The following is a 27,052-nucleotide window of genomic DNA, read 5'->3' as shown; positions in this document are numbered from 1 at the left end:
GGCGGGGTGCTGATTGCCTTGGGAAAGCAGGTTGAGAGTGAAGTAAGGTTAGAACTGAGTGTAAGGATGTTCAGGTAAGGCTCTGTCCAGTCGACATCTATCATGTCATGGGTGATCATGACAGAGAAGTTGCTAGAAACAAAATAAGGGTATTGGTAAACTAATCTGTGGGTCCTACACTTCAAGGAGTGACCACTAAGAGAGGTGGATAGGCAGTCCCATGAAATTGATCGGGTGGAGAGTCCTGCCCAGGGAAGGGATTCATCTTTCAAGTCTTTGTTAGTGTTGTAGTCAGGATCTGACAGGAACAACATGGCACACTCTCACGGGCCCAGTGGAGGAGGGGCTGATGAGCAGACTACAGATATGTGGAATAAGGGACTCAATATGAACGGATGCTGTAACAGGCCAGCAAGCCTCACCTTTGGGAGCCTTTAAAGCTGTGGATGAAGAAGCGGTCAGCGTGTGCCATGACCCTGGTGATGGCTGTCGCCATGGAGAAATTGCTTCCTAGTAGGAGCTCTAGCCAACCTCCTTCTCCCCCAAAGCCTTTTGCAAGGCTAGCTCCATGACGGACACCATGGAGCACCCACAGACCGAGGCCGGCAGCTTCTAGGGCCGTATTTCTGCCGCTGTCTTTCTGAAGAGGCAGCCAAGGAGATAAGCTCTTGTGGTCTGAGGGGAGATCACATGCTACCCAATCCTGGGTTTTCCTGCCGGGTCTTAAACCGGAAGTATCCATGCTCTTTGTGTTTAACTCAATCTTACCTTGGATTCCTTCCTAGTTCTAGAAGTTTCCCAGGAGTAGTTTTACTCTTTCTAGATGAAACTTAGGGCATATAGCTTAGAAAGGGAGTTCTTACGCTCTCTTAGAACATCTCTGCCAGGCTCCCAGGATTCAAGCAAACAAACAACAATAACAAAACCAAAAAACATTGTATCAAAATAGAAATGCTACTAAGTCTAACAAGAACAAAAATACAAAAAAAACAAAACAAAACAAAACAAAAAAAACAAAAAGAAAGACAAAAACAAAAAACTTCCTAGAGATTCATGACTGACACATCCCATCTCTTCCTTCTCTAACATATTCTAGCAGATTCTTTGTCTCAGAGCCTCGCCATCTCTGGGTTCATGCTGCTGCCGGGGATGACGCATGCGCAGCAGCCCTCAGTCCATGCTCTGGCGCACTTTCCCACTTTGTGTTTGACTTTGTCCTCCAGCCCTTTGGGTGCTTCCTACAGAAAATGAAAGTGTGACATCCGAGCATCCTAGCGTCAGTATGAAGTCTCTTCTTCCCTCCGACACACACACACACACACACACACACACACACACACACACACACACACACACACGGGCCTGTTGTTTACACCTCTTGTAACTTACCCTGTGCCCTGCACTCGCATACTCTCAGAGATGGCAAGATCAATGTCAACTTGTTAGTGGTGACTGAGAATTCTGTCGCAGACGGATCCCAGACAGGTGTCTTTCTAGGCTCAGGTCCCTTTAATAAGCACCGAGAAACCATTGGATGACAAGCCGTGTTCTAGAATAAGCACAAGCGCAAAGACTCCCAAGAGGATTTTAGAGAGTAGAAAACCCAGCAATGACGCAGTTGCCACAGAGCCTAGGCTTTTTAAATGCTAGGAAGGCACCAGATAAATGAATTTGATCTTTGAATCTATGAGCTGGCTGATTCCCCACTGACTCCACACTGCTTAATGAGGAGGAAAACAGACAAGAGCCTGGCTGCTGCAGAACTGACCAAAATCAACACGGTGTGCTGCTTGACGGTTCCTCAAGTGAAATAAAGGAGTATGGGGTCTTTTCAGATGAAGCTGTCTGGGACAGCCTTTGGGAGGAGGTGGCATCTGGGTGCGTTTCTGATGGATTTTAAAAAGTGCATGCCATGAGGGGACCTGCAGCCAGGGCAAATACTTGAAGACAGGAACAAGTTCTGTGCATTCCAGGAGCTTCGAGAGGGTCATGTGACAAGAGTGCAGTAAGAGTTGTTAAACTAAAAGAAGTCAGGGAGCAAGACAGAGACCTAGGTGGACGGGGCTTTCCAGGCATGTAAAAAGCTTGGACTTTTATGCTAAGTGGGACAGAGCTGGTAGCTTATGCTCTGAGCCAGTAAAACCAAAACTAACCTGTTGCTAGTCTGTAGGGGGCAATAAATAGCCATGTTGCTATTTCATAGTCCAGGAAAGAAATGAGTTAGTTGGGAGTTTGGATTTTGGCATAGATATTTACCACTCTGTGGGCTTGTGAGTAATTACATGTGGATAGAGATGGAGAAAGCAGTTGGGTAACTGTGAGTTGGGAGCAGGGTGGTGCCCAGAACGGACACAGGGAAGGCTTGGGGAGTTGAATAAGTTTCAGTTCTTTCTGACTTAGAAATCTACCAGAGCTTTTAGGTTGGAAGATTTGTGGGGCTCTTGAGATCTACCTGAAAGAGCCATCACTAAAGTGAAATCTCAAGGTTGATTTTACTGTGATCATTTCAGGTTTGAAATGCTAAACCATTTATTCACTAGGTGAATTGTGGAGAGGTCCACTTCAAGGAGTTATGAGAGGGAGCAGGGACACAGGAGAAGGACCACCAAACAAGAAAGAAACCAGGACATCGTGGTGTCATTGGAACTAGCCATGGAACTTACTAATAAGGCTATAGAAGGTCTGCAGGTGGTAGGGGAGGGTGGAATGGCCCATTGACTGGCTTTGTGATCCAGAGTCACTGGTGGCCTTTGTAGAACAATTCTAGTAGAGGGTGAAAGAGTGTGGTATTGTGAGGAGAGGGTGCTCTGCAAGTACTAGCAGATGTGTGTTGCATCTCTCATCTTCTTTTGTACACACTATGACAGGGTTCTGGATATAATTTCATTAACTTTTGTAACACTGATGATTGAACCCAGGGCCCCACACATGCCATGCAAGCCCTGCCACACTGACTGACAACTCTAGACCTGAACTTTTAAGTATTTTTCTTCTCATTTTTTCTTTTTCTTTTTTTAGTTAACAAACCATGTCTGAGTGATTGCCTGTGTTTCTAGACGTTGCCTAGAGCCGAACACAACACTCCCATAATATTCCATATATTCTCATGATATTCCATATATCCCCATGCTATCCCATGATTTATGCCATGCATAATACACCAGAAAAATGATTTCCTTTATTCTCAGAACCCCGTGTCTATTATGGAAGCCTAAGATACAAGGCATTTCCTCTTTTGAAAAACACACAAACTTTTGAAGGATATTGTCACCACTCACAACTGTCAAATCTCTAACAAGTGAACTATTTCAAACCTTCTTCATCCCACTGGTGTAGAGATGGGCGATCCAACAAACAGTCTGGACCTAAGTGCCAGACCTCATGATGTCATTTGTTACACTTCATCTTTGATTTGGCTTACCAAGGTCTATTTTGGGTCCATATTCTGTCACTCTGGGATTGATGTCACTCTTATGAACAAGCCACCATGCCTTCATCCAAGTCATTAATAGACTTGTTAACTGACTCTCATGCTTTGTGGAAGTGGGTGGGCACAGATTATAAATTGCTGGTACATGTGTGTAAATGGCTTTCTACTCAACAGTGGGAAGTCACACATGTGCGTGTGTGTATCTGTTCATAAGGTTATGTGCGTACGATTGCAGTGCCCACAAAGCCCAGAAGAGGGTGGTATAGGATCTCCTGGAGCTGGAGTTACAGGCAGCTGTGAGCTATACCTGGTAACTGAACTCAGGCCCTGTGCAAGAACAGCCAGCACTCTGAACCATGGAGCCATCTACTCAGCTTCTCAGTATTTTTCTAGGATGCTTCATTTGGCAGGCGAGAAGCTTGATCTCTCGAGTTAGGAGGCTTATCCTTGGTTTCTTGACTGCATAAAAATGACCCAAGTTGCATTCAAAGCACACATGTGGGAGTTTGGGTCTGGGGCTCAGGTGGGCTGTTGAAGCAGCCTGTCATTTATAGGTGTGGAACTCAGAGCTGAACAATACTTTGAACACTTGGGCTTCATTTGGACCTAGTGCAAGGAAGCACTGGGTACATGGCAGGAGACTGTACCCGGTTATCTACAGCCAGTGGAAAGCACATCATCTGCACATCATGAGCCTGGGCACCGGCTGGAGGCTACACTGTTAGACACTGATAACTGGCCATTGGGTTGGGGGAGGACAGTAAGGGCAGAAATGGATCAATGGAGTGTCTATGCCAATTCCTGATGCTCTCATCTTTCCATATTTTAAAAATTTAACCACAATATTTATTTAACAATAAACTCTTAGAGGTTTTCTGTGAATCTACACAAATTAGAATTGGTCATTAATTTATTTATTTATTTTTTTTTTGCCATTTAAAAAATATGATGGCATATGGAATTTTCAATTAGTTCACTTTTAAACTTAGTTTGATTTCTTAAGTGTTATTAATTGTGAGTCTTTGACAAATCTTTAGGCTATATGTAATTAATATGCAAGCATATATGTATTTACAGACATGTAGCCTAGGCTGGATTCAAACTCACAAGCCACATGCCTCAGCCTCGTGAGTGCTTATATTAAAATGGCTAAAAATACGACTTTTAGTGTGGGAAGGTGCCTTAGTCAGTGAAATGCTTGCCATGAATGCATGAAGACCGGAGTTCAATCCCCAAAACGCACATGAAAAAGCCAGGCATGTTGATGTATGACCCAGTGCTGGGGTGGTGGCTAGAGGGAGATCCCTGCGGTTCGCTGGCCCCCAGCCTAGACCACTTGGTAGGTACAAAGCCATTGAAAGGCAGCATCTAGAAACACAGGCAATCACACTGCCTGGTTCACTGAAGGTTCTCAGTAAACAGCTGCCGTTGTGGCTGGGTGACGATGGCCATCTTCGGACAGCAGGTGACTGACTGCCTCTTCACTGCTCATTTTCCATAGAAGATTCTGGCATCTTTGTAGCCTCGTCCACCTTCCCCCTCTAGTCTGCAGATCAGTTTCTTTGGTGGAGAAGATGAAGGGGAAGATTTTCCTGTCATCTTCAGTTTACGTCATCACACAAAGCTGATTTTTTAAAAAAATCACTTCCTGGGTCATATTCCTTTGAACACACCTTTAACAATTTTTTTATTTTTAACCATTTCTCCAAGCTCTGGTCACTTTCCTTACAAGCTTATCCCAATATTTTTATAATTGTCCTGCTTTATGTATTACAACTGCAACTTTATCGTCTGTGTATTTTCTTACATAATCTGACTTAATCACAGATCTTATATTACAACCAGATGCAATTGCTTAAAATAGTGGTCCTCTTTCAAGTCCCCTCGCCTTTTTAAGTTTGTTTTTACATAACTCAGGATGTTATGTAAACTCAGGGTCCTCCCTCTTTAGCCATCCTGATGCAGGGGTCACAGAAATGTGCCCACTTGCCTGGTTTACGTTGCCCTTTTAGAAGAATCCATTGATTCAAGTTCATCCCCTCCAACCTTTTATTATATCCAGATGTTTTCTTACTAAATTATATCTTTTATGCCCACGGCATCTGCTTTCTTAGTATAAACCCTGGGAAAGTGTGGTTGTTGGCTCATTGGAATACACTCTAGGGCAGGATTTGGACAACTGTGTATGCAGACATGTTTGATATTTGTTTTTGTAAATAAAGCTCTTATTGGTATGCAATATCTATCTGTTGATATGTTACCTGTGGTTGCTTTTGAGCTCCAAGGACAAAGCTGAATATCTGACATAGAAACGTGGCCCAAACAGCTCACAAGTGTAAAGTATTTACTATCTGACATTTTATAGGGAGGGGAAAGCCAGCTCTGTTGCAAGAGCTTCCTTGAGGTGCAACATTAAACCCCGAATAGCAGTTCTCCTTGGAGATTTTTAAAACCTGAAATATGATGCTGTCAGGGGGAAGGATCGGATGCACCGTGATAAAAGAGCAAACACGTGTAGTATGCTTCCTTAACAAGTTCTCAGATCCGTGCCTGAGACCACGGATGGATCCCGCCGTTCCAATCCTGCCAGTTCTGGGCTTTCTCCTCAGGAGCTATCTATACTCAACATCCTCTTCCGGGCTCCCAGGCTTGGTGGTTTGTTCCACTATTGTGGTATTATTTTCAGTCTTATTTTATCTTTCATGCAAATGTTTTCAGCTATATATCCAAGCTTGTGAATTTCCATATATCCAGGCCTCTTCAAATGACTTTTATATGGATTTATGTTTTTAAATACACAGGTTGGAGAGGTAGCCCAGTCATAAAAGTGCTTGCTATGGAAGTGTTAGGACCTCAGTCTGATTCCCAGAAACCATATAAAACAGCAGCAGCAGCAATAACAAAGCAGGCAATATGGTCTGTATTTGCAATACTTATGCTGGGGAGGCAGACACACACACACACACACACACACACACAAATAAATAAATAAATAAATAAATAAATAAATAAATAAATAAAATACAGGCAGAGTCAAGTAGGAGGCAAAGGCCTTTGATTGTTGACTTATAGACTTACTTTGCTCCTTCTGTTTATTTGTTTGGTTGGTTGATTGTTTTCTAACACCAAAGCTTTTTAAATAACAGTAAGATCAAGGGTTAGTTTTTGTAGCTTTGGCTGGCCCATTGGCCTCTGGCATGCTAGACTTCCAGTCCTTGGAGCAGACATAGGGTTTGGTATGGTTGTTTGGGGCCAGTGCACCTCTTGGCCCCTCCAAGGACAAGACAGGAGCATGGTGCCTCAGCCTTTGGGAGACTCCGGGGCCAGCTGGTCGGAGGTGAGGGTCTTACACCCAGCCTAGAGGATATGACTTCGGGCGTGGCTGCTCACCCACAGGGCACACACCTTCAGCTCGGGCACTTCCAGAACCTTCACATCTTTTGTGATTGACCCCACAACCACAGCTCTTTGTTCTCTTGTCCAGGAAGCTTCATCTTTTGGATCATGTGTGACAGGGACAGAGGTGGCCCATTAGTGCAATTCATAAAGAACCTTTTCAGCACGGCCTGGTTGAAGGTGGAGAGGGTGATTCTGGCTGGACACCTGTACAGCTTGACTAGCAGCTGCAGCGAGATGTCCTGGCTCTTGGGCTCCTCGTGCCGAACCTTTCGGTCCTTATGACGAATGTCAACACCCACGATGGCACCCTCTGCTCTGCCAGGTCCAGAAAGGCTCTTTCTGCTCTTAAATGTTGGACCTCTTCCTCCACTCTTATCTGGCTATTGCCTGAGGGGTAGGGTGGTGGCAGGGAGGAGATGAAGCAAGATAATTCTTGTTCCAGGTGGCCTCTGAATACAGGCTGCTGGATGGAGAAGGATCATCTAGCCAAGAGGGTAACAGTTTTTGCTCCCAGAGAGGAAAGGAATTCATTCTCCGCTTGTGGATGGCAGCTTAAAGGCATAGAAAATAAGGGCCACTTGCCCTGCAACTAAGCAATAAGCAGGGAAAAGATGAACTTGGAAGTAATATGCACAAATAAGGGCTGAGTGCTGCATTTTTCTTTAAATTGAGTATGTATTCCTGTGTTAGAAAGTCTCCTTCAAGGTGATAACCCCAGAAGTTCCCTAGCCTGATTCTGCCTCCTGTCTACAGCTTTCTCATTGTTTGAATTTTCCTGCTGCCCATTCCTGTCCACCCTCCAAGTATGCTTCTGATGGATTTGTCATCCTCTAAACCATAGCATCATACATACAGGCCTTGGGCTTTGTCTTCGAATCTCCTGTGTGTTCCTGCCTCTTTCTGTTGCCTCTTCTGGCTGTCAGTCACTGACGCATAGTCTTTTGTGCACCTCTGTTATTTTCTTTAGCCATTAACTTTTCGAATAGAAAGGAAGAGAAATATTTTGGTCTAGAAAGAATGAGGAGAGAAGAGTTAATGGATTGATATAAGAACCAGTCACTCTCTATTTCAACAATAGGTCCTCCACAGTATGTATTGTAAGAATCATTAAAGTCATCAACAGGTCATTAATGCTGACTTTGAACCAGCTCGTCAGAATCTCATTATTAATAGCTTTAAAGGCCATGGAAATGGTTTCAGAATGCTTGCTCTTTAATGGTCAGGAATAAAAAGTGGCCCAAGATTACTGGGGTGAGTTGGTTTTAAGGCTGAGAGGGACCTTCAGAATGTTAGTGGTCCCTCCCATCAGTGTGAGGCTAATGTGGGAGAGAGGGATGTCTTGAGTTTGCCCATAAAGCATCTCTGGGTGTCACACTCAGCAAAAAAGCACAGCAGAGGGAGGATGGGTCTGACCTGCTGAGCCGGACACATGGTCCTTTTCAAAATGGTGGAAATCAGAGGCAGCCACCCTTTGAAGATGCTGTCAGCGAACATCTTGGGCTTTCTGACAGCTGACCTACTTTCTTCTGCAGTTCTTTCATGACATAACAGCTCCGATTTGCTAGAGCCTCTTCTGAGTCCTAAATGAATCCCCAGTTTCTTCTTGTTCTCCTTGCTCTGTCCTGCTCTATATAGCAGGACTTTGTGGGAACTAGCGTCCTGGGTCAAGTTTCTATGGGAGGCCTTTGGCTTAATCGGGGGCACAAAGGTGCCAGGAGCTGGCCCCAAAGTGGAGTCAGACAAAGTGGAGGTCAGTCCCTGAGTCAGAAGTGGGCCCATTGTTTCAAGCATTTTTAAAACACTACTTAGTATAGGGGCAGTTTTTGCTGCAAGTGCACACTTAGGGGTATCTTGAGTTCTACCCTTCACTTGCTACACCGCAGACTTCCTCTGTCCTTTGACATATTTGGGGGCAGTCAGCATGGTTGCTGTCTGCTCTTATGATTACAGTCTATGAAGGTTTTTCCATGTTTATGACTAGGGGTAGTAAATGGCGGGAAACAGGAAGACAGCACCCTTATTGTGTAAGTATAGAGATGAAGGAAAATGTAGTCTGATGCTTAGTAAAGATGAAGTATCTGACTCAGAAATGAGAGTTAAAAAAAAAAAAAAAAAAGAATGCTACTCAGGTCTTTAGCCACCCAGGAGGGAGGCTAAGGCAGGAAGATCACATGTTCAAGGCCTGTCTGGGTAACTTAGCAAGTCTGTGTCTCAAACTTTAAAATTTGCTTTTAAAAGGTCTTAGGGATATGGCTTAGTGAAGTGTGCTTGCCTAGCACACACAGCCCTGAGTTCAACCCTGACCACTGGAAACCCAAAACAAAACTGAACTGAGTCCCACGACCTGTGGAAGACTGTGCAAGTTTGCTGTGCTGTGAGAGATGGAGTAATGTAGATATGGAGTCAGATCTCTCTCCCATTCCTCATGTGTGTCTCCATTTTTGAGACTGAACTCTCCAGCTCAGGTCAACACTCCATATCATGTGACTAGACTAGCCAGAGGAATGCCTGGCTGCAGAGAGCCGTCAGGAGGACTAGGGTGCATGTCTGTTCCCCCAGTTTCCTGCTTCTCTAATGTGCTGTGCATGTGGAACGTCTAACTTTGCCTCCCAAGTCACAGTACCTCTGGGCTGATCCCTTTCTCAGAGCCAATTCTTTCAGCTCCCTCACCTTTCCTCCTTTGGGGCAGGGGCGGGTGTGTGTGTGTGTGTGTGTGTGTGTGTGTGTGTGTGTGTGTGTGTGTGTGTGTGTGTGTGTGTAAAGGCTCATCTTGATTGTCAACCTGACAGGATTTAGAATTATCATGGATGTCTGGGTATCTTTATGGGTTTGTTTATAGAATGAACAAGGAAAACTCACCTTGAGTGAGGAACATGAGCCCCTGGGCTCTGGTCCCAGACTGAAGAAAAAAGAGAAACAGAGCTGAACATGTAAGTTAACCTCTCTCTGCTTCTTGGTTGTGGATGCATTGTGACCAGCTGACTCACCCTCCTGGATATGAGGAACTATGTCCCCTTAAACCATGACCCAGAAACAAAGCTTTCTTCCCTTAACTCTCCTCCTCTGTCAGGTATTTGATCGCAGTGCATGGAGAAGGCATTAACGCAGGGGCCCTGGTGGTAGCAGCTCTGACTTTGGCTTGTCTGTGGTGTTTCATTTCTCCGTGGTGGTTTCACCCAAACTGCTCACATCCTTTTAAATAATCTCTTCATTAAGCTCTCAATTTCTCCATTTGTAGTTGCCATTTGTTTTCTGTCAGACCATAATTGGTATGATTCTAGGTATCTCTTGTAGGGTGTGATGTATCTATTGCTATCCACCCCTTTCACAATGTGCGCAGTGGATACTTCAGAGCTTTTCAAAGCATTAGCCATTCCGCGGCACAGGCTGGTTTCCCTACTGGCACTGTTTATAGAGATTGAGAGAATAGAAAAAGGGTATGGTTTCTGTTATTCATAGGCTAGGAGATGGATATTTATTCTATCCAATACTGAGAAAAAAGTTCTTTCCAAATCCTTCCTGCAAGAGAACAGCCATTGTCATAGTTGGAAAGAAGTGTTCTCCTCCTGGCCTGCAAAGTAGAGGAGTTGAGTTGTCCCAGAGCCAGTTGGAGACGTTTGTTCAGTGATAGCTCCCCAAAGGGCTGAGAAGTTGGCCTCAACTTGAGTCTTCCTGTCTTCTTCTGAACAGGAGGAGCTGAGGTTTTTGTAATCAGCAGTCTTCAGCCCTCAGAGCGGCTCTTGACCCCTTCAACCTATGTTCCTCCCAAGAGGGCAGGGCTATTGGAATCAAGACTAGTGTGTCTCAAACACTCATCCCACCTCCTTGGATAACCTCACTCATCTTTAGTACATTTCTCCAAACTCCACAGGGTTTACTCTCTTGCAAGTTTTCCTTTAAAGAAAACATGTGCCTTATACTCCAGGCAATGTACTGCAGAGGTCATTTAAAACCCATGCCCCTGGTTGGTATGTGATGTGTTAGAGTTTATGCAACAGAGAACTTAAGATGGTTTTGAAAGTACCTCAACCTGGTGAACACCTATAGTCCCAGCCTCTTTGGAAGCTGCCATAAAGAGTGGGGATGGGTTGAACAACATACCAAGGTTCTGCCTTAAAAAAATACAGTGCTTAAAAAAATGGTGTCTCAGCTCACTGCAGTCCTGTGTCGGATCCTCTGGCTTCTTGGCATTAATTCTGTTGTGTAACTATGAAAATCCTTACCCTTGCCCCACACACCCTGAAAATGCCCATAGCAGTGTTTTTCAAGTCAAATCTAAATAGTAATTAAAAAAAAATAGTTTTCTTTATATACAGTGTTTCTCTATGTCTTAGAGTTGGTTTTGATATAAAGAGACACTGTGACCACAGAAACTCTTATAAAGAAAAGCATTTAACTGGATCTGGCTTAAAGTTCAGAGATTTAGTTCATTATCATCATGGCGGGAAGCATGGCAGCTCACAGGCAGACATGGTGCTGGAGAAGGAGCTGAGAGTTCTACATCTGGATTGACAGGCAGGAGGAAGAGAGTGTGAGACACCGGGCCTGGCTTGAGCATCTGAAACCTCAAAGCCTGCCCCTACTTCTTCCAACACTTCTTCCAACAAGACCACACCTACTCCAACTAGGCCACACCTCCTAATAGTGCCACTCCCTGTGGGCCCGTGGGGCCCACTTAAAAAAACTTATTGACTCTTTGTGAGTTTCACATCATGATCCACAGTGCCACTCATCTCCTCATATTCACCTTCACCCTTACAACCTCCACCCTAAAACACACACACACACACACACACACACACACACACACACACACACACATGAATGTTCACTAGCACCCCACCACCACCACCACTAAACAAAGCATAGAAAACATTTTATTGTGGAAGCTGTAGTATGTCACAGTGTGTGTCCACCATATATCAGTATTTCCTTCTGTCCACACATTCACTTGCAAATGTTCACTGTCATAAGTCATTGGTCTGGTTTGAGGTCTCTGGCTTCTGGGACACCATCAATATTGGATCCTCATCCAGACTCCTCCTGGTTATCCTGTTGTTGCCCTGTGTCAAGGAGATCCTGCAGCTTTGGAACAGGAAGACTGGCCCTTTCATTTGTCCCAACTATTTGCATATGATATAGATTTTGGTGTGAGCCAACTCAGAGCCCTGGGTCTGGGCGGCCTGGGCAGTAGCACAGCTAGTCAGCCTGCTGGCTCTCCCTTATCCACACCCCCAGGGCGAGCTCTGTAGCACTGCTCTAGCTAGGCCATACAATGCCACCTTTGGAAGGAGGCAGGATCAGGTCTGTTCTTATGCCCTTGGGGCTGACTTACCTGTTCCTTCGCCATCAGGGTCAGATCCACTGTGTTGTCCAGGCAAGGTACAGGGCCATCTCTGGAATGCTATAGCCAGTACAGGGCAAGGCTTGCTCTCCCACTCTCATGACGGCAGAGGCAGCAAATGAGTGGTGGGACCTGCTCTCCTGCTCTCTCACCCTCAGGGCTGTCTTTGCCATTAAGGCCTGCTCTACTGTGTTGCCTGGGGGCGAGGTACATGGCCTATTCTCCATGAGGGCCATTTTTGGTTTTGTTTTTGTTTTCGAGGTACATGGCCTATTCTCCATGAGGGCCATTTTTGGTTTTGGTTTTGTTTTCGAGAAACGGTTTCTCTATGTAGCCTTGCTGTTTTGGACTTGCTTTGTAAACCAGTCTGACCTTGAACTCAGAGATCCACCTCCCTCTTCCTCCCTGAGTGCTAGGATTACAGACATGTGTCACTGCACTTGGCTTATGGGGATTATTTTTATTCAAACCACCACACTCTAATTTTAAAGACTACAGAGTGTTTGGATATTGCTCAGGGTAGGATAAATGTACTTACATAGGTTTAGAAACTATGTCTCTTTTAGAGTTGATATCTGTCTATCTATCTACCTATTTCCATACAAAATGGCTTTAAATGACTTTTTTTCCTTCAAAGATAACATTGGTTTAAGATTGTGGTGTGGGAGCTGTTGCTGTTAGTTTAAGGTATGGCCTAATAAATGTTTATTATTAGGCTTATAATTATTATGGCAGTACTATCTAACTCTCTTGTACAATCAATAACGACACAGATACCTGATGTATTTCAGAATAGCCTACTTTCACCTGGGTGAGGCAGATATTACCTCCTAAGAAGCTGCCCTCCAGTATCTCCTACTCTCCCTCTCATGCCATCTGCTTCTAATAATTTCTATTTCAGCTACCTCCAATTCATAATCCCCAAATACTTGCTAAGGTTGCTCATTTTGGCCATCTCTTTCCGCAAGGAACTTCAGAGTTCCTCCCCTGGGCCCACAAAGCTCTTTTCTTATCTCATGGTGACTCTCTTCCTTCTGTGTCCTCTGTCCAGTCTGCCTCTCTCTCCCAAGATTCTCTGGGCTCAAAGCCCCTTCCTTCCCTTTTGTATTTTATTCAGCCAATCAGAGAGGCAAGGTTCAGGGCAGTAACTAACTAGATCTTGCAAGCCAATAATTAGCATCAAAATACCTCAAACAGGAAACGCTCTTAGTGAATGTGTGCTTGAGATGGCAAATTTCACAGCTAGAGTAACTTTTTGGCCCAGCATGGGTCATTCTCTGTAAAGAGATGGAAGTTGGACTCCTTTTGTGACAGTCCTATGTAGATGCTAGTCACGGATGAAGAGTTGTGTCTCTTGTTAGAACTGGACCCCCACCGGAGGTGTGATGCTCAACAGACAAAGCCAACAGATGTCCACTCCAGCATCTGTCTTCAGTCTTCTGTTTATCCCTCTTCCAGGCCATTAACTAAAATGTTAAATAAAACAGGGCTTACCATGGATGCCAAGGGCTTCACAGCAGGCATTCCTCTGCCTCCGTACATTAGCACTGATAATTGTCATTTGCCTTCCATCAGCTTTTAGCCTCTGCGATGTGCCTTACACACATGCCAGTTTGCATTTCATGTAAAGGGTAAGATTTCATGAGCTATGGCATCAGTTTCTTTCTTTACAGTCAGAATGTATTATTGCATTAGCTCTGTGCTCCTTGCTGCTAACCTTGCAATCCTAACCCAGATGGCAACTCTGGTGAGAAGACTGCCATGTGGCCCAAACCTTTTTTCTTTCTTTTCTTTTCTTTTCTTTTTTTTTTCCTAGCCATCATTCCTTGTGTCAGTGAGGGCCTGCACTAGGACAAGCAGGGGCACCCTGCTACCCGCCATTCTGGCTAATGAGCTGGAGATGCAGTTTCTATGGTAAATGACCCTGCTGAAGTACTTTAGTGCTCCCTGAACCATTGAGGGAAGATTGAATTAGACTCCATCTAGTTGGATAGCCTGAGCATATTTCAGACTACTCAAATCTAGTGAGCACTGGCAATGATAATAGCAGGTATTTATGCAGCGCTTGCTATGTGCAGGGCACCTTGTTGAGTGCTCTGCCTTCCCACGTCTCTTGATTTTTTTTCACCCTAGTCTTAAGACCTTACAAAGTAAGTCTAAGTAGTGTTCTCAATTTTTCTGGCAGAACCTAAGGCTTAGAGACAAAGTAAACTAGCCAAATTTACACAGTTTTAACATCTATGTGTATTTAATAAGCTTTAAGCTCTATTCTACATGATTTCTATATGTCAACAATGTCTATTAAATGACACTCATTTTATGCACTGTAAGCTCTTTGTTGCTCGTGCTCTGGACCACTCCTCAATACCCAGCTACCCAAAACCTCCTCAGTTAAGTACATAATGTACATACTCAGCACTTAATACAGGCCAGACACTGTTGTAAGCATACAGGGTGGAATGCCTAACTGGCTAGATGTGGTGCCCTCCCTGTCATGGAGGATCTGGCATTCTAGTAGATAAGATATAATGTACATGGAAACGCTCACTTGATTAAACCCTACCTCAGCCATTACTAGAGAACGTGCCAACTTTGAACCTCTTGGATGTTACTGTTCCATCTAAATTGCCTTGTACATCTGAGCTTAGCTGAAAGGCCGAGAAGTGAGTAAAACACACTCTGGAAGAGGGATGCAGAAGGAGCTCAGCTACACAGATCCAGTGACACAGAAAGGTGGGAAATGACTCACCCAAGGCACAGAGAGGCTATAGGCATCTCCTTCAGTGCTGAGAATGTGACATGAAGTGGCCTTCTCCAAGAGGTGTTTTCTCTAACTTGTGTATTTTAACCCATACACGGATTTAAAGTGTCCTTTCCCTGTTTTGGTGTCATCGTATTCTTTGGAAGTCTCTACGTGTATATGATAAATGTAAGTGATTTTACCCCTATCTCCATCCTACTGAAGCTCTTCTCTTCCTAACAGGTCATCCTCATCCTTTTTTGTCTTTTCATTTTAATGATCACTTAAATATCAAAATAAATCCCTGAATCCTGCACCGTTGAGGAGAATGGCTCAAGAACATGGGCCATAAAGTATGATTTTGAATGCCCTGGTGCCCTTGGGAGGCATGGAACAGATGAGCATGTTAAAACTGACAGAAGCCACCATGGGTATTTTGAACAGGGATTTGAACTCTGGGAAACCCTTGGAAGCTTTGAGAGGGGTGAAAGAAGACAAGTCTTATTCAGGAAGTGGGTAAGTGAGGGACTACAGTGAGGCCAGTGTGTGACTGTAGGGAGATGCACAAGTCACTGGCAAAGTGACTATCTTTGTCATACGCACCTGGAACACAGTGGCATCGTCCTCTTCTGTCTTTCACATCTGACCCAGGTGTCCCTCACTAGTGTAATCTAGTCACCTACCCACCAAAAGCCTCTTACGAGGAGGTTTCTAGGCTAAAGAACCTGACATGCAACAGATGATCAAGAGAGGCGAGAATGGTGACCCTTGAAAAATAGGAGTTTTTAAACTTTTCTTTATCTTATTTTCCTCTTAGATGGATTATATATGGTTATTCCTAGACCCATAAACTCTAAACTAGATTTAAAAGGCCACTAAATGGCACAATTTGAGTTCAGAAGATGAGGGGTAACAAAAGCCAGGTCTACATTCATATTTAATGGAAGGCTTGATCTTTCATGTGATGATATATTGAAAACAATCAGAAGACTGTAGAAATTTCTGGGACACACACATAGATGGAAAGAATTCAGCCCCATCCTGGCAATCTCTCTGAAGAGAGATTTAGAGGCTCCAAGGCAGCTGAGCATGGTGGCTCATGCCTGTAATCCCAGCCCTTAGGGAAAGAGAGGCAGGCGAATCTCTGTGAGTTCGTGGTCTACTGAGTGAGTCCAGGATAGCCAAGGCTACACAGAGAAACCTTGTCCCGAATCCTCCCCCTCTCTCAAAAAACAAAAACAAAAACAAAAAAAGACCCAAGGCTGGCGCTACAGCTCTGTATTCCCTGAAGAAAAGCAAAGCAAACAAGTCAAGGTAAGCTAGCTGGTCAAACTGTCCTGGGAAGGGAGGAAAAGCCTGGAGAAGGCAAGTTCAAGCTTATTGCTAGAAAAAGAGGCCCTGAGACGGAGGGACAAGAAAGTTCTTTCTCATTTAGAGTCCCAATAGGATGTCTTCCCCTCTGTTCCAGTTTCCTGGTAAGTGAAGGCTTTCGTGGGACATGCCCCTTGGGCTAGTATGCAGATATAAGTGAGTATATACCATTTGATTCTTTCTGCTTCTGGGTTAACTCACTCATTATGATCATTTCTAGCTCAATCCATTTATCCACAAATTTCGGGAATTCCTTGTTTTTAATAGCTGAGTAGTATTCCATAGTGTATATGTACCACAGTTTCTTTATCCACTCTTCTATTGAGGGACACTTAGGCTATTTCCATGTTCTGGCTATTATGAATAAGGCTGCTATGAACATGGTTGAGCAAATTTTCTTGTTGTGTGCTGGAGCATCTTCTGGGTATATTCCAAGGAGTGAAATAGCTGGGTCTTGAGGGACTCTAAATGAGAGACGCATGGGAGAATAGCAAAATAAAAGGATACAGAGGGTCCTAGAAATCTACAAGTAGAACAATATGATAGGCAGATTTGGGCCCAGGGGTCCCACTCTAAGGCACCAGCCAAGGACAATACAGGAGGTAAACTTTAAGCCCCTTCCCAGATCTAGCCAATGGTCAGAATATTCTCCACAGTTGAGTGGAGAGTGTGATAAGACTTTCTCATGTACTATGGTGCCTCACATTTGACCATGTCCCCTGGAGGGGGAGACCTGGTGGCACTCAGAGGAAGGACAGCAGGTAGCCAAGAAGAGACTTGATACCCTATGAGAATATACAGGGGGAGGTAATCCCCCTCAGGAACAGTCATAGGGGAGGGGAATAATGGGAAAATGGGGGAAGGGGGAGGAATGGGAGGATACAAGGGATGGGATAAACATTGAGATGTAACAAGAATAAATTAATAAAAATAAAAAAATAAATTAAAAAAAAAAGAAAGTTCTTTCTCAATGTTTGACAATCACAATTATTCAAGACTCACATTTCAAGAGGAGACCACAAGTTCACAAGAAGCATGCTATGAGTAGTTATTTACAAGGTTTCAGGGGAGAAAGCAAACAGTTAGGTGTTTGCATTTCTTTACCCTACGTAATGTCTTGTGCAGTTTGAAATACACAGCCAAGGAGAGGGAACAGGGTGGGTATGAACAGTGGTGGCAATTAAGTGAACCATCAGACATCAGAACTTTTAGGAACCCTGTGGGACATTTCACATCTAGATTTCAGGACCTGAAACACTTTCTAATGAATAAATGCATGCCATTGGGCATTATCATATTTAACTGAAATAAGCTTTATTTAAAACTAGTCATTTATTGTGTGTGTGTGTTGGGGAGCTTTATGCGCTCACGTCATGGTGCTTGTGTGGAGGACAGCTGAGAGGGAGTTGGTTCTTTCCTTTTCCCATGTGGGACCTAGGGAAGGAACTCCTTTATTGGCTTGGCCATCTTCGCAGCTCCACGCCCAGCTTTTACATGGATTCTGGGGAGTTCCTTGGACATGTGCAGTAAGCACTGTACTGTCGGAGCTGCCTCCCCAGCTCCTGAAGTAAGAATTAGTGAATGCTATTTTCCACACACTTTCTAGAAATCCCAGGAGGCACTACTATTTCTCTTTGACAGTTCAGGAAACTGAGGTCCAGGATGTAAAGAACCTTGTCTCTTTAAAAAAAAAAAATGCACACACAGAGAAGGGACAGAGGAGATATTGAGAGCTACAGGTGATGCATGTATGACATCAAGCCTGCTGCCTTAGTCACACTGCTGCCCTACGTGGTTCCAGCTTCTGGGGACTTCAGTTCTATCCTTGATATTGCCAACTGACCACTGTGATGTCTTTATTTGGGAAAAATCCACCCAGTGTGTCCAAAATTCCTGGTGAGGTGACCTAGTTTATCAGAGGATAGGGAAAAAAAAAACTAGGAAAAAAAACCCTCTGTTTTTTTTTTTTAAATATAGCATGTAGAATAATGAGAAAGCAGAGATGTGCATCTTCGGATATTTCAAAACTGTCACATAGAATGACATATCTTGACAAATGTTATTCATCCACAAATTATGGGCTAGTTTTGGACATAACAGTTTTATCCATTTTCTATGAGTAACCTAACTTCTTTCTATACCTTGGGGTAAGCAGCCCTTCTTACATGTACTTCTTTTTTTCCCCCGTCCTTTGAGACAGGGTTTCTCTGTGTAGCCTTGGCTGTCCTGGACTCGCTTTGTAGACAAGGCTAGTCTCAATCTCACAGCAATCCACCAGCATCTGCCTCCCGAGAGCTGGGATTACAGGCATGTACCACCACACCTGGCTTAAACGCTTTCTTTCTTTCTTTCTTTCTTTCTTTCTTTCTTTCTTTCTTTCTGTCTTTCTTTCTTTCTGTCTTTCTTTCTTTCTTTCCCAAGGCATTCAAGCTGTTTAATATTGGAGGGTGGGAAGAAGCAGTCAATGGGGAGATGGTGCTGGGAAATACTCCAGGCCTGGTACTTCTCTAAGTCCCTATAGCATCGTGTACATACGGGCCTTGCTATTCAGGGAGTGCTTGGTGAGGCTGTCACTGAGCCTCTCTCAGTCAATGAACTTGAGAGCTAGTGTCAACTCCAGGAAAAAAGAAAAACATATCCTAGGGCCACATGGATGTGTGAAGTATCTGTTACCACTGTATCAGCAAAGAAGTTATAGCCCCAGTCCACCTGCATATACAATTCCAAGTTTCCTGGAGTCGCTCAATAACATTGCTCAGTTGAAAGTATACAGATGGCTGCTCATATACCTTGTCTCCGTGGTCCAGCACCGTTTGCGAGTCTCCCTGTGGTACATCACTGATAAAGGCCTTCTTAAGCACAGTCCAGATGGCCAATAGTTTTTAAATCTAATGGCAGAATTGGTGCAGAAATAGTTCCATACCTACCTTGGTCCTCATGGTCTCTGTTTTCTTCTGAGTCATTCAGTGCTTTGTGGTCACTTTTTGCCTTTTGACATGCCTCTCATTAAATTAACTCTCTTTTCTTTTCTTTTAAATACTGCACCATGTGGCTGCACAACTAGCCTATGCTAATGTGGCTCCAATTCCTCTAAAACGTTTACACTGTTACTGAGTGGGTAGCAATGGCTTACCACCACAGTAAACCTACAACTGTAGTGGGTTTGCTGGGACTTCGTTGAAGCGAGATCAGTGGGTTTTATTTGGGGGTCTCAGTTTACAGCTTTCTTATGGTGGTGTGTGGCAGGAGGGCCATTGTATGTTTGCACTGGTGGCATGCGTTGGAAGAGGACCAAGGGTGCTGAGAGGAACTGAGAGCACCAGAGGCTGCAAAATGAAGACAGAACTAGTGTCCCTGCTCTCTCCCTGTTGTAGAAGAAACATCCTTCCTCTTTGCTTCCATCCTCTTCCTGTTTTTCTTTGGATGTTCATGTTGCTATCATTCATTGCTTTGCATGTTGCTGTTTCTTTGTCAAGGTTCCTACTTACAAGATACCTCTGGCAAAAACCTCTAGTGAAGTCTTTTCTGGCCCACCTTCCCTTCCTCCCTCCTTCCCTCCCTCCCTCCCTCTCCTTCTCCCTCCTTTCCATCCTGTTCTCTTTCCTTCTCTTCCTTCCCTTTCTTCTGGTTTTTGTTTATTTGTTTTTGAGGCAGAGTTTCACACTGTAGCTCAGCCTGATCGTCAACTCATGACAGTCCTGTGTCAGACTCCAGTGGGCTGGGATTATGGATGTGAGCCACCACTCTGGATGCTTTCTTGACTTTTCCCTGTGGCAGGTGTTGCTCCTTTGTGTGTGTGGTTCCAAGCATCTTTTGTGTCTCATGTAACTTTGATATGGTGGTTGTTACGAATTAGTCTAAGAACTCATCGGTGCCCCGTTGTTCTCTGTGCCATCCTGACATGCAGTAACGATTTGGTAGCTGTTCATCAACAAGCGGGTGTAGTTTTGAATGATAATGGCCCCCATAGGCTCATGTGTTCTTATACTTGGTCCCTAGTTAATAGAACTGTTTTGGAAGGATTGAGGGGTGTAGCCTTCTTGGAGGAGAGGTGTCACTGGGGGCAGGTTAAGAGGCTTCAAAAGTCCATGATATTCCAAGTTAGCTCTCTCTGCCTCCTGATTGTGGATCAAGATGTGAGCTCTCAGCTTCTGCTCCAGCAGCATGCTCGCCTGCCCTGCCTGCTGCCATGTTCCCTGCGTGATGGTCACAGACTCTAACCCTATGGATCTGTGAGTCCCAAATTGAATGCTTTCTTCTATAAACTGCCTTGGTCATGGTGTTTTGTCACATCACTAAGAAAGTAAGTAAGACAATGGGTGTCTCTGCTTTTCCATCTGTAGCTGTTTTGTACTTATGCCAAGATTTTTTTGTTTGTTTTGTTTTGTTTTTGTCTGGAACAACTTACTGAGTATAATCTGTGCAACTCACTTTACGTGCTGGAATAAAAGTCAAAGGATGAAGGGAAGGTTCTCTTTTCAAATGGGAGGATGAATCTCTTTTTTTTGTAGGGCCAGTCTCAGGCAAACAAGATAATTTGTTTATGATTTCAAACCTAACAAACTTACTGATTGAAAATGAAAGCTAACTTAATATTCTTTATTGCTTCTTGGAATCTGATCTTGGCAAGATTAAGATAAAAAATATCGTGAAGTAAGATAATTCTTGTGGAATCTTTGACTCAGAGAAATGGAAATGGCAAGAATCTAATTTGAAGAGACGGCTCCTTGGCCTTCATCTTGGGTCAGTGCATAAGATTTTTAGTTGGTGCTCTAAGCTCTCTCTCCTTGGCCAAAGTATCCTTCATGACAATCGTCTGTATGGAAACCACTGGGGCTGGTGAAAGGATATTGCCAATTTATGAACATTCCTCAAATATAGTGACTGGAGGACAAGTGCTGACTCTGCTCTGTGTGTGTGTGTGTGTGTGTGTGTGTGTGTGTGTGTGTGTGTACATATGTGTCATATATATAGAGGCCTGAGGAAGACATTGGGTTTCCCACTCTATCACTATCCACCTTATCCTCTTGAGACAATGTCTCTTATTTTTTTCTTTTTTAAAAAATTTGTTTATTCGCTTTACATTCTGGTTGTAGCCCCATCCCTCCTCCCTTCCTAGCCCCTCTCTTTCTCCCTCCTTCTCCCCAATTCCCTTCCCCCTAGTCCTCAGAAAAGGGGAGCCTCCTTCCCATCTACCCCAGCTCATCGAATTGTATCAGAAATGAGCGTGTCCTCTTCCCCTGAGGCCTGGCAAGGCAGTCCAGCCCAGGGGGAAGTGATCAAAAACAGGCAACAGAATCCATGTTGGAGACAGCCCCTGCTCCCGTTACTAGAGGACCCACATGAAGCCAGAGCTGCCCACCAGCTACACCTGTGTAGGGGGCCTAGGTCCAGGCCATGCACAGTCCTTGGTTGTTGCTTCAGTCTCAGCAGGCTCCTACGGGCCCTGGTTGGTTGGCTCTGTTGGTCTTCTTGTGGAGCTCCTGTCACCTCCAGGTCCTTTTCTCCTTTCCCCCAATCTTCTTCCACAGGACTCCCTACAGACAATGTCTCTTATTAACCCTGAAGCTAAGCGGGTAATAAGCAAGCCTCCATGGTCCTCTTATTTGCACCCCTGCTCCAAAAAGTGGGATTGCAGACATGTGCACAGCCATGTCCAGATTTTCAATGTGAGTGCTGGGAATCTGAAGTTAGGTCCTTGTATTTGCACAGTTTTCCTCTTACTCTCTGAGCCATTTCTCTAGCCCCTTGCATTTGAACAGTTTTTATAGTTTCTCAGTGATTGGAAATGGCCACTGAGTGAGTTTGTTCTCTCTCTTCTCTGTTTTTCTCTGTCTGTCTGTCTGTCTGTCTGTCTGTCTGTCTGTCTGTGTGTCTGCCTGTCTGCCTCTCTCTCTCTCTCTCCCTCCCTCCCTCCGTGTGCGTGTATGTGTGTGTGTGTGTGCATGCTAACAGGCCAGTTTTGATAGGCATGCAAAGGCCAGGTAGAGAGCCAAACACACAGTTGAAAGGCTTAGACACATTGCTTGGGGTGCATTGCCAGCACAGGGGCTCTAACTGGAGGTATCTCGAAGGCTTCACTGTCCCATGCTGTCACCACTGGTCAAAGATAGCTCTTTTATGTTTAAGGACATTAAAATGAAATGAAATAAAACCTAGGTGAAATAATAAAAATTCTGGTTCTAAGTCACTGAAATACATCTCAGATGCTCAGTAGCCAAGTGCAGCTGCTGGACTGGACACAGCAGATAAAAGTCCCATTGGTGCTGAAAGTCTTGTTGGACTTTCTGTGCCCAAGTACTGGAAGCCTCAATGTTGCATCTTTGACAAAGATGCCTGACTTTCCTGGAATGGCCAGAAGCAGCCCCCAGGAGGTGCAGCTTAAAATAGAGAAGAGGATCAGCAGATCCTTTTGGTCTGCCTGTGGCCGGGAGTGGGTGATACCCATGGGCGCAACTAGCAGGCCTGAAACCCAGTGGAGAAGGAAGCCGTGCAGTGGCTTAGACTCAAATTAGAACTTAATGAAGTGCTGTGCTACAGACAAATGCCAGGAACTGTGCAGGTTACACTGGCCTCTGTATCTTGTAAGACAGTGAAGCGTGGATTTTAAAGTAATATTTTTATTTATTCTTTGAAAGTTCCATACATTTATACAATGTGTTTGATCACACAGATCCTTCAGTGCCTCCCTCTCCAGTGCCCTCGAGTGCTCCCCACAGAGTGTCCTTCAGAGCTCTGTGTCTTCTTTTACATTTAAATTGTTATCAACACCCACCCCACTCCCCACCCCACCCCGCAGTGAATACTTTCACATGTGCATGGGTGTGGAACATACACTCAGGCACCGACAAGCAGCTTGGAAGGGTGAGACACAGAGCCATCCAATAACATGTAAAAGGTCGCCCAGGGACATGGGCTCTTTATTTAAGTGCTTTTCTGCATTTAAGAGGGTAAGGTTGTGTATGTGTGCATGGGGTGGGGAGTGCGGACAGCTAGGCACAGGGCACTAGTTCTAAGTTGATCCATTTCTGTAGACTCTGGCTGGGGTTCAGCCTCCTGCTTAGGGCTTGTTGTTAACTGCTGATATCTAAGGAGCGAGCTTCAACAGGGATCTCTATGAGAGACCGGGCATCAGGAAACAGGTAAAGAAATGCAAGCGTGATGGTTGCTCACTGTGTATCAAGTAAGTTCCTAAACATTTTAACCCAGCTCACTCATCCCATTGTTATGACTGACCTGTGAATCGAGTAGACCCTGTCTTTGATGTTTGAATCAGGGTCTCACTTACCAGCCTTTAGCCTAGGCTGCCCTGACATTCTCACCAAAACTCTACACCCCACCCCACCCCACCCCTCACAATCCTGCATGCTGGAATGACAGGTATATACCACGGCACCTTGTCTGTTAGCCTAATTTATAGACACGAGTCATATTTGAAGAGAGGCATTGTCTAAGTTCCCACAGTGCACGGGATGGTCCCTGAGATGTTTACCTCAGCTGGTCCTGGGTCAAGGTAGGTGATCCAGTTGTGTGAAAACTCTGGATGCTATGCCACTGGAAACAGAGGAACAAGTGTCAACTCCTTTGCTTGTATATTCACCCCTCCCAAACCAGCAACATCTTAAATAAAAGCCTATTAAAAAAAAAAAAAACCTATTTGCAAGTGGCACACTGCAGACTAGCAGAGGGTTGACACGTATTCAATCCTGAGACGTTAGACTAGAGGCCAAAGGCAAGGAATGACTCACTGGGTTCTATTCAGACATTGGCCCCAGCAACCCATTACCTTTCGTGATGCTGGTCTTAGCTTCCAGCATTAGGGTTGGAGCCCCTCCTGGGAGCAGCTGTGGCTTGAAAGGGACACCACTTAGAAATCCTCTTGTCCATCATTTTACTTCATCCATGCTGTGGGTGCGACAGGCTGAATGCTGGGCTTAACGCAGGGAAGGCATTGGGATTTTGAGTACAGCCTTTGCAATTAGGCTTTTGTTCTTGTTTGCTGGTTTATTTGAGGCAGGGACTCACTGGACGGGCTTAGCTGGCCTGTAGTTTACTGTGTAGCCTAGAATTACTACAATGTCAACAGAAATTCTCCCAACTCAGCCCTCTGGGTTACAGTGGGAGCTGCCACACGTGGACAATGGCTGTGCTCTAACGATAACGTCATCCCGTGCTTGCATAAGCGTTTTGTTGCAGCCAGGAAAAAGAACTGTGGTAAAGGTGACTCAAAGCAGCAAAGACATGGGAAGATTCTCCATGCAGGCCCCATGTCAGAGGGAGAGCTCTCATTTCTGTCTGTGAGGAGTGAGGTGAGATATGACCAGCCCACTGGGGCACAGAGTTGGCACAGAGCTACAAGTCTAGCTTACTTATTCCTCTGTACAGAGGCAGAAGGTGACCGTAGGGATTTGTAATGCACACCTCCACTCCTCCAACTCCTCTCACTCTTTTCTTGTGTATGTATGTATGTATGTATGTATGTATGTATGTATGTATGTATGGTATGTGCATGTTCATATAGGTATCTGCATATGTGCATGCAGGTACGTGCACATGTGTGCATGTGCATGGTAGCCAGTGGATTACTTTGCACCTTGGTTTTTGACACAGCATCTTCCATTGAATGTGGAGGTTGGCTAGTATGGCTGGCCAGTGAGTTCCAGGGATCAACCTGTCTCCACTCCGCAGTCTTATTCCTGGAGTTACAGATGCATGCCATCCTTTTTGCATTTTATGTGGGGGCCTGAGACTCAAACTCAGGTCCTCATGCTTGTCCCGTGGACATATTGGTTGAGCTGTCTCTCCAGCCTCCTCTCTGGCTACTTGCTTCACCAGGTTGAGAAGCACCAAAAGTTGACTGTGTAGCTCAACATGTGCACAGGCGGTAGCATCTCCCCAAGCACATCTGTGTAGGCAGTTAGATTCACTTCCATGTCATAGGTGGGAAATGCATATTCCAGATTGCATACATATTAAATGGACTGGATGTGGTGATACATGCCTGTAAGCTCAGCACTCTAGAATCTGGGGCAGGTGGATCTAGAGTTCAGGGCCAGACAGAGCTACATAGGCCCTTCTGGCCTGTATGGTGAGACCCTGTGTCAAACAGACGACAGACACACAGACATTGAAGACATCAGCTACCTCATAGATTCTTCATAAAGATTAAAGACTTGGAGAGCAAGGGACTCTTCAGAAAGGCAAAAGATGGCATTTTGATATAATGCCCGGGGCGAGCAGAAGCCAAGAACAATTGTGCAAAGCGTAATAAATATGGACAGAAACTACACGAAAGCTGGGGGCCGGCTGCTGTTTCCCAGGCTGAGATCAGAGCCTGCAGTTGGAACTCAGCACCTCTAAACCCCAAGGCCATGTTCCTTCTGTCCTGCATATATTTTGGCTGCCGCAGAGGCCACTTGGAGTTCAGACAGATCCAGGCCACCTCCTTACTCCGTGCCAGAGTACAGAGCTCTGTACAGGAAGTGGGGCAACGGTGCCTCTCGTAGACCCTGTGCGTTCATATTAAATTTGTAGTTCTGACAGGAATATTAACTCCTTATAATGTTGTTCGTGCATCGTTTCCTCCAACTGCTAAACATTTGAAAAGTGATTCCCTTTGGTCCTCGTGTCACGTGCCCCTCCCCTTTATCCTCCATTCTTCTTTCATGTCAGCCTGTCTCCTCTTTCTTTAGCTCCGTTTCTCAGAGCGATGACAGACCCTCTTGGTCATCAATCACTGTATGCAGATGATAAATTACACCCACGGTGAATGTCAGCCTTCCGTGGAGCCGCTGCAGCGTCAGCTCCCCGCAATGAGTACCCAGTGCTCCCTTGGTTGGGGTACTGCCCAGCTGACTGTGGCCAGGTGCCTTCGTAGGGCAGCATCACCTTCCTGTCCGAGGCTGGCCACAGAAGGCAAAGGAGTAGTGGGTCACAGAAGGCTGGGTTCATTCCTGCCTGGACTTCTTCATCGCTGTCTCTCTGCACCAGCCCGTGTGGCAGAGCTTCGCTACGCTGATGGCTTGAGCAGTCAAGCCTGCTGCTTTCCAGCTAAAAAGAGTTTTTGTTTTCATGGAAGAAATAGGGTGAGGAAATGGAAAAAATATGGGAGGAGATTGAAAGAATGTGATGTGAAGGGATCCTTACATATCTTCCTGGGTGGGGTGGGGTGTGGGAGGGGTGGGGGTGAGGGGTGAAGGTATCCATGACTCCGTCACCTTTTGCAATAGACCAGGCTCTGTGACTGATGGGCAATGGCTTGTAGGAGATCCCCCACAATGAGCTCTCATTCTGGGGTGCCTGTGTATATTCTGGGATGGAGGGAAGGCCTAGGGTCTAGATGGGGATTCATGACAACCTGGGATGAGGAGAAATTACCTTCCCTTCACGACTCTCTGGAAAGGAAGAAAGAGACACTTCAATCTGTTGCCTAGGGTGAGCAGAAAACCAGAGAGAACTGACGGCAGCATAATAAATACTGACACACGCTGCACAAGAGTTGGAGGGGAGGGATCAGTGTTATCTTCTCGGCTTATATGCTCCCTACTTCTGCAAGTTCTACTTCTCAGCTCCCCACAAGGCCTTGCACTCCAGGCCTGACACTGACCCTTTGGTGGTCTCTTGTGACTGAACACCTGGAATGATCATTCACTTATGCATTCCTTTATTCAAAAATATTTTTCTTTATGCTCATTAGCCTTTAATTTTTCTTATGTATTCCGTGCCTACTGTCAGGAGTACAAAAGCAAATGGGTATCATTGTTTTCTA

The 27,052-nt window shown here is 45.0% G+C and overlaps 1 protein-coding gene and 1 pseudogene across 3 annotated transcripts in view; one reads left to right on the top strand and one right to left on the bottom strand.

Moving 5' to 3' along the window:
- Positions 1-27,052, top strand: part of Grin2b (glutamate ionotropic receptor NMDA type subunit 2B) — a 454,116-nt gene that overhangs the window by 50,229 nt on the left and 376,835 nt on the right. The gene's annotated exons all lie outside the window — the stretch shown is intronic.
- The window catches only part of LOC127197728 (60S ribosomal protein L18-like), a 36,952-nt pseudogene continuing 16,488 nt past the window's right edge, over positions 6,589-27,052 (bottom strand).

This window comes from Acomys russatus, chromosome 13, assembly GCF_903995435.1.
Source record: "Acomys russatus chromosome 13, mAcoRus1.1, whole genome shotgun sequence".
Classification (NCBI taxonomy): Eukaryota; Metazoa; Chordata; class Mammalia; order Rodentia; family Muridae; genus Acomys; species Acomys russatus.
Note: the sequence above shows the minus strand (reverse complement) of the source record. Positions and strands in the feature narration are given on the sequence as shown.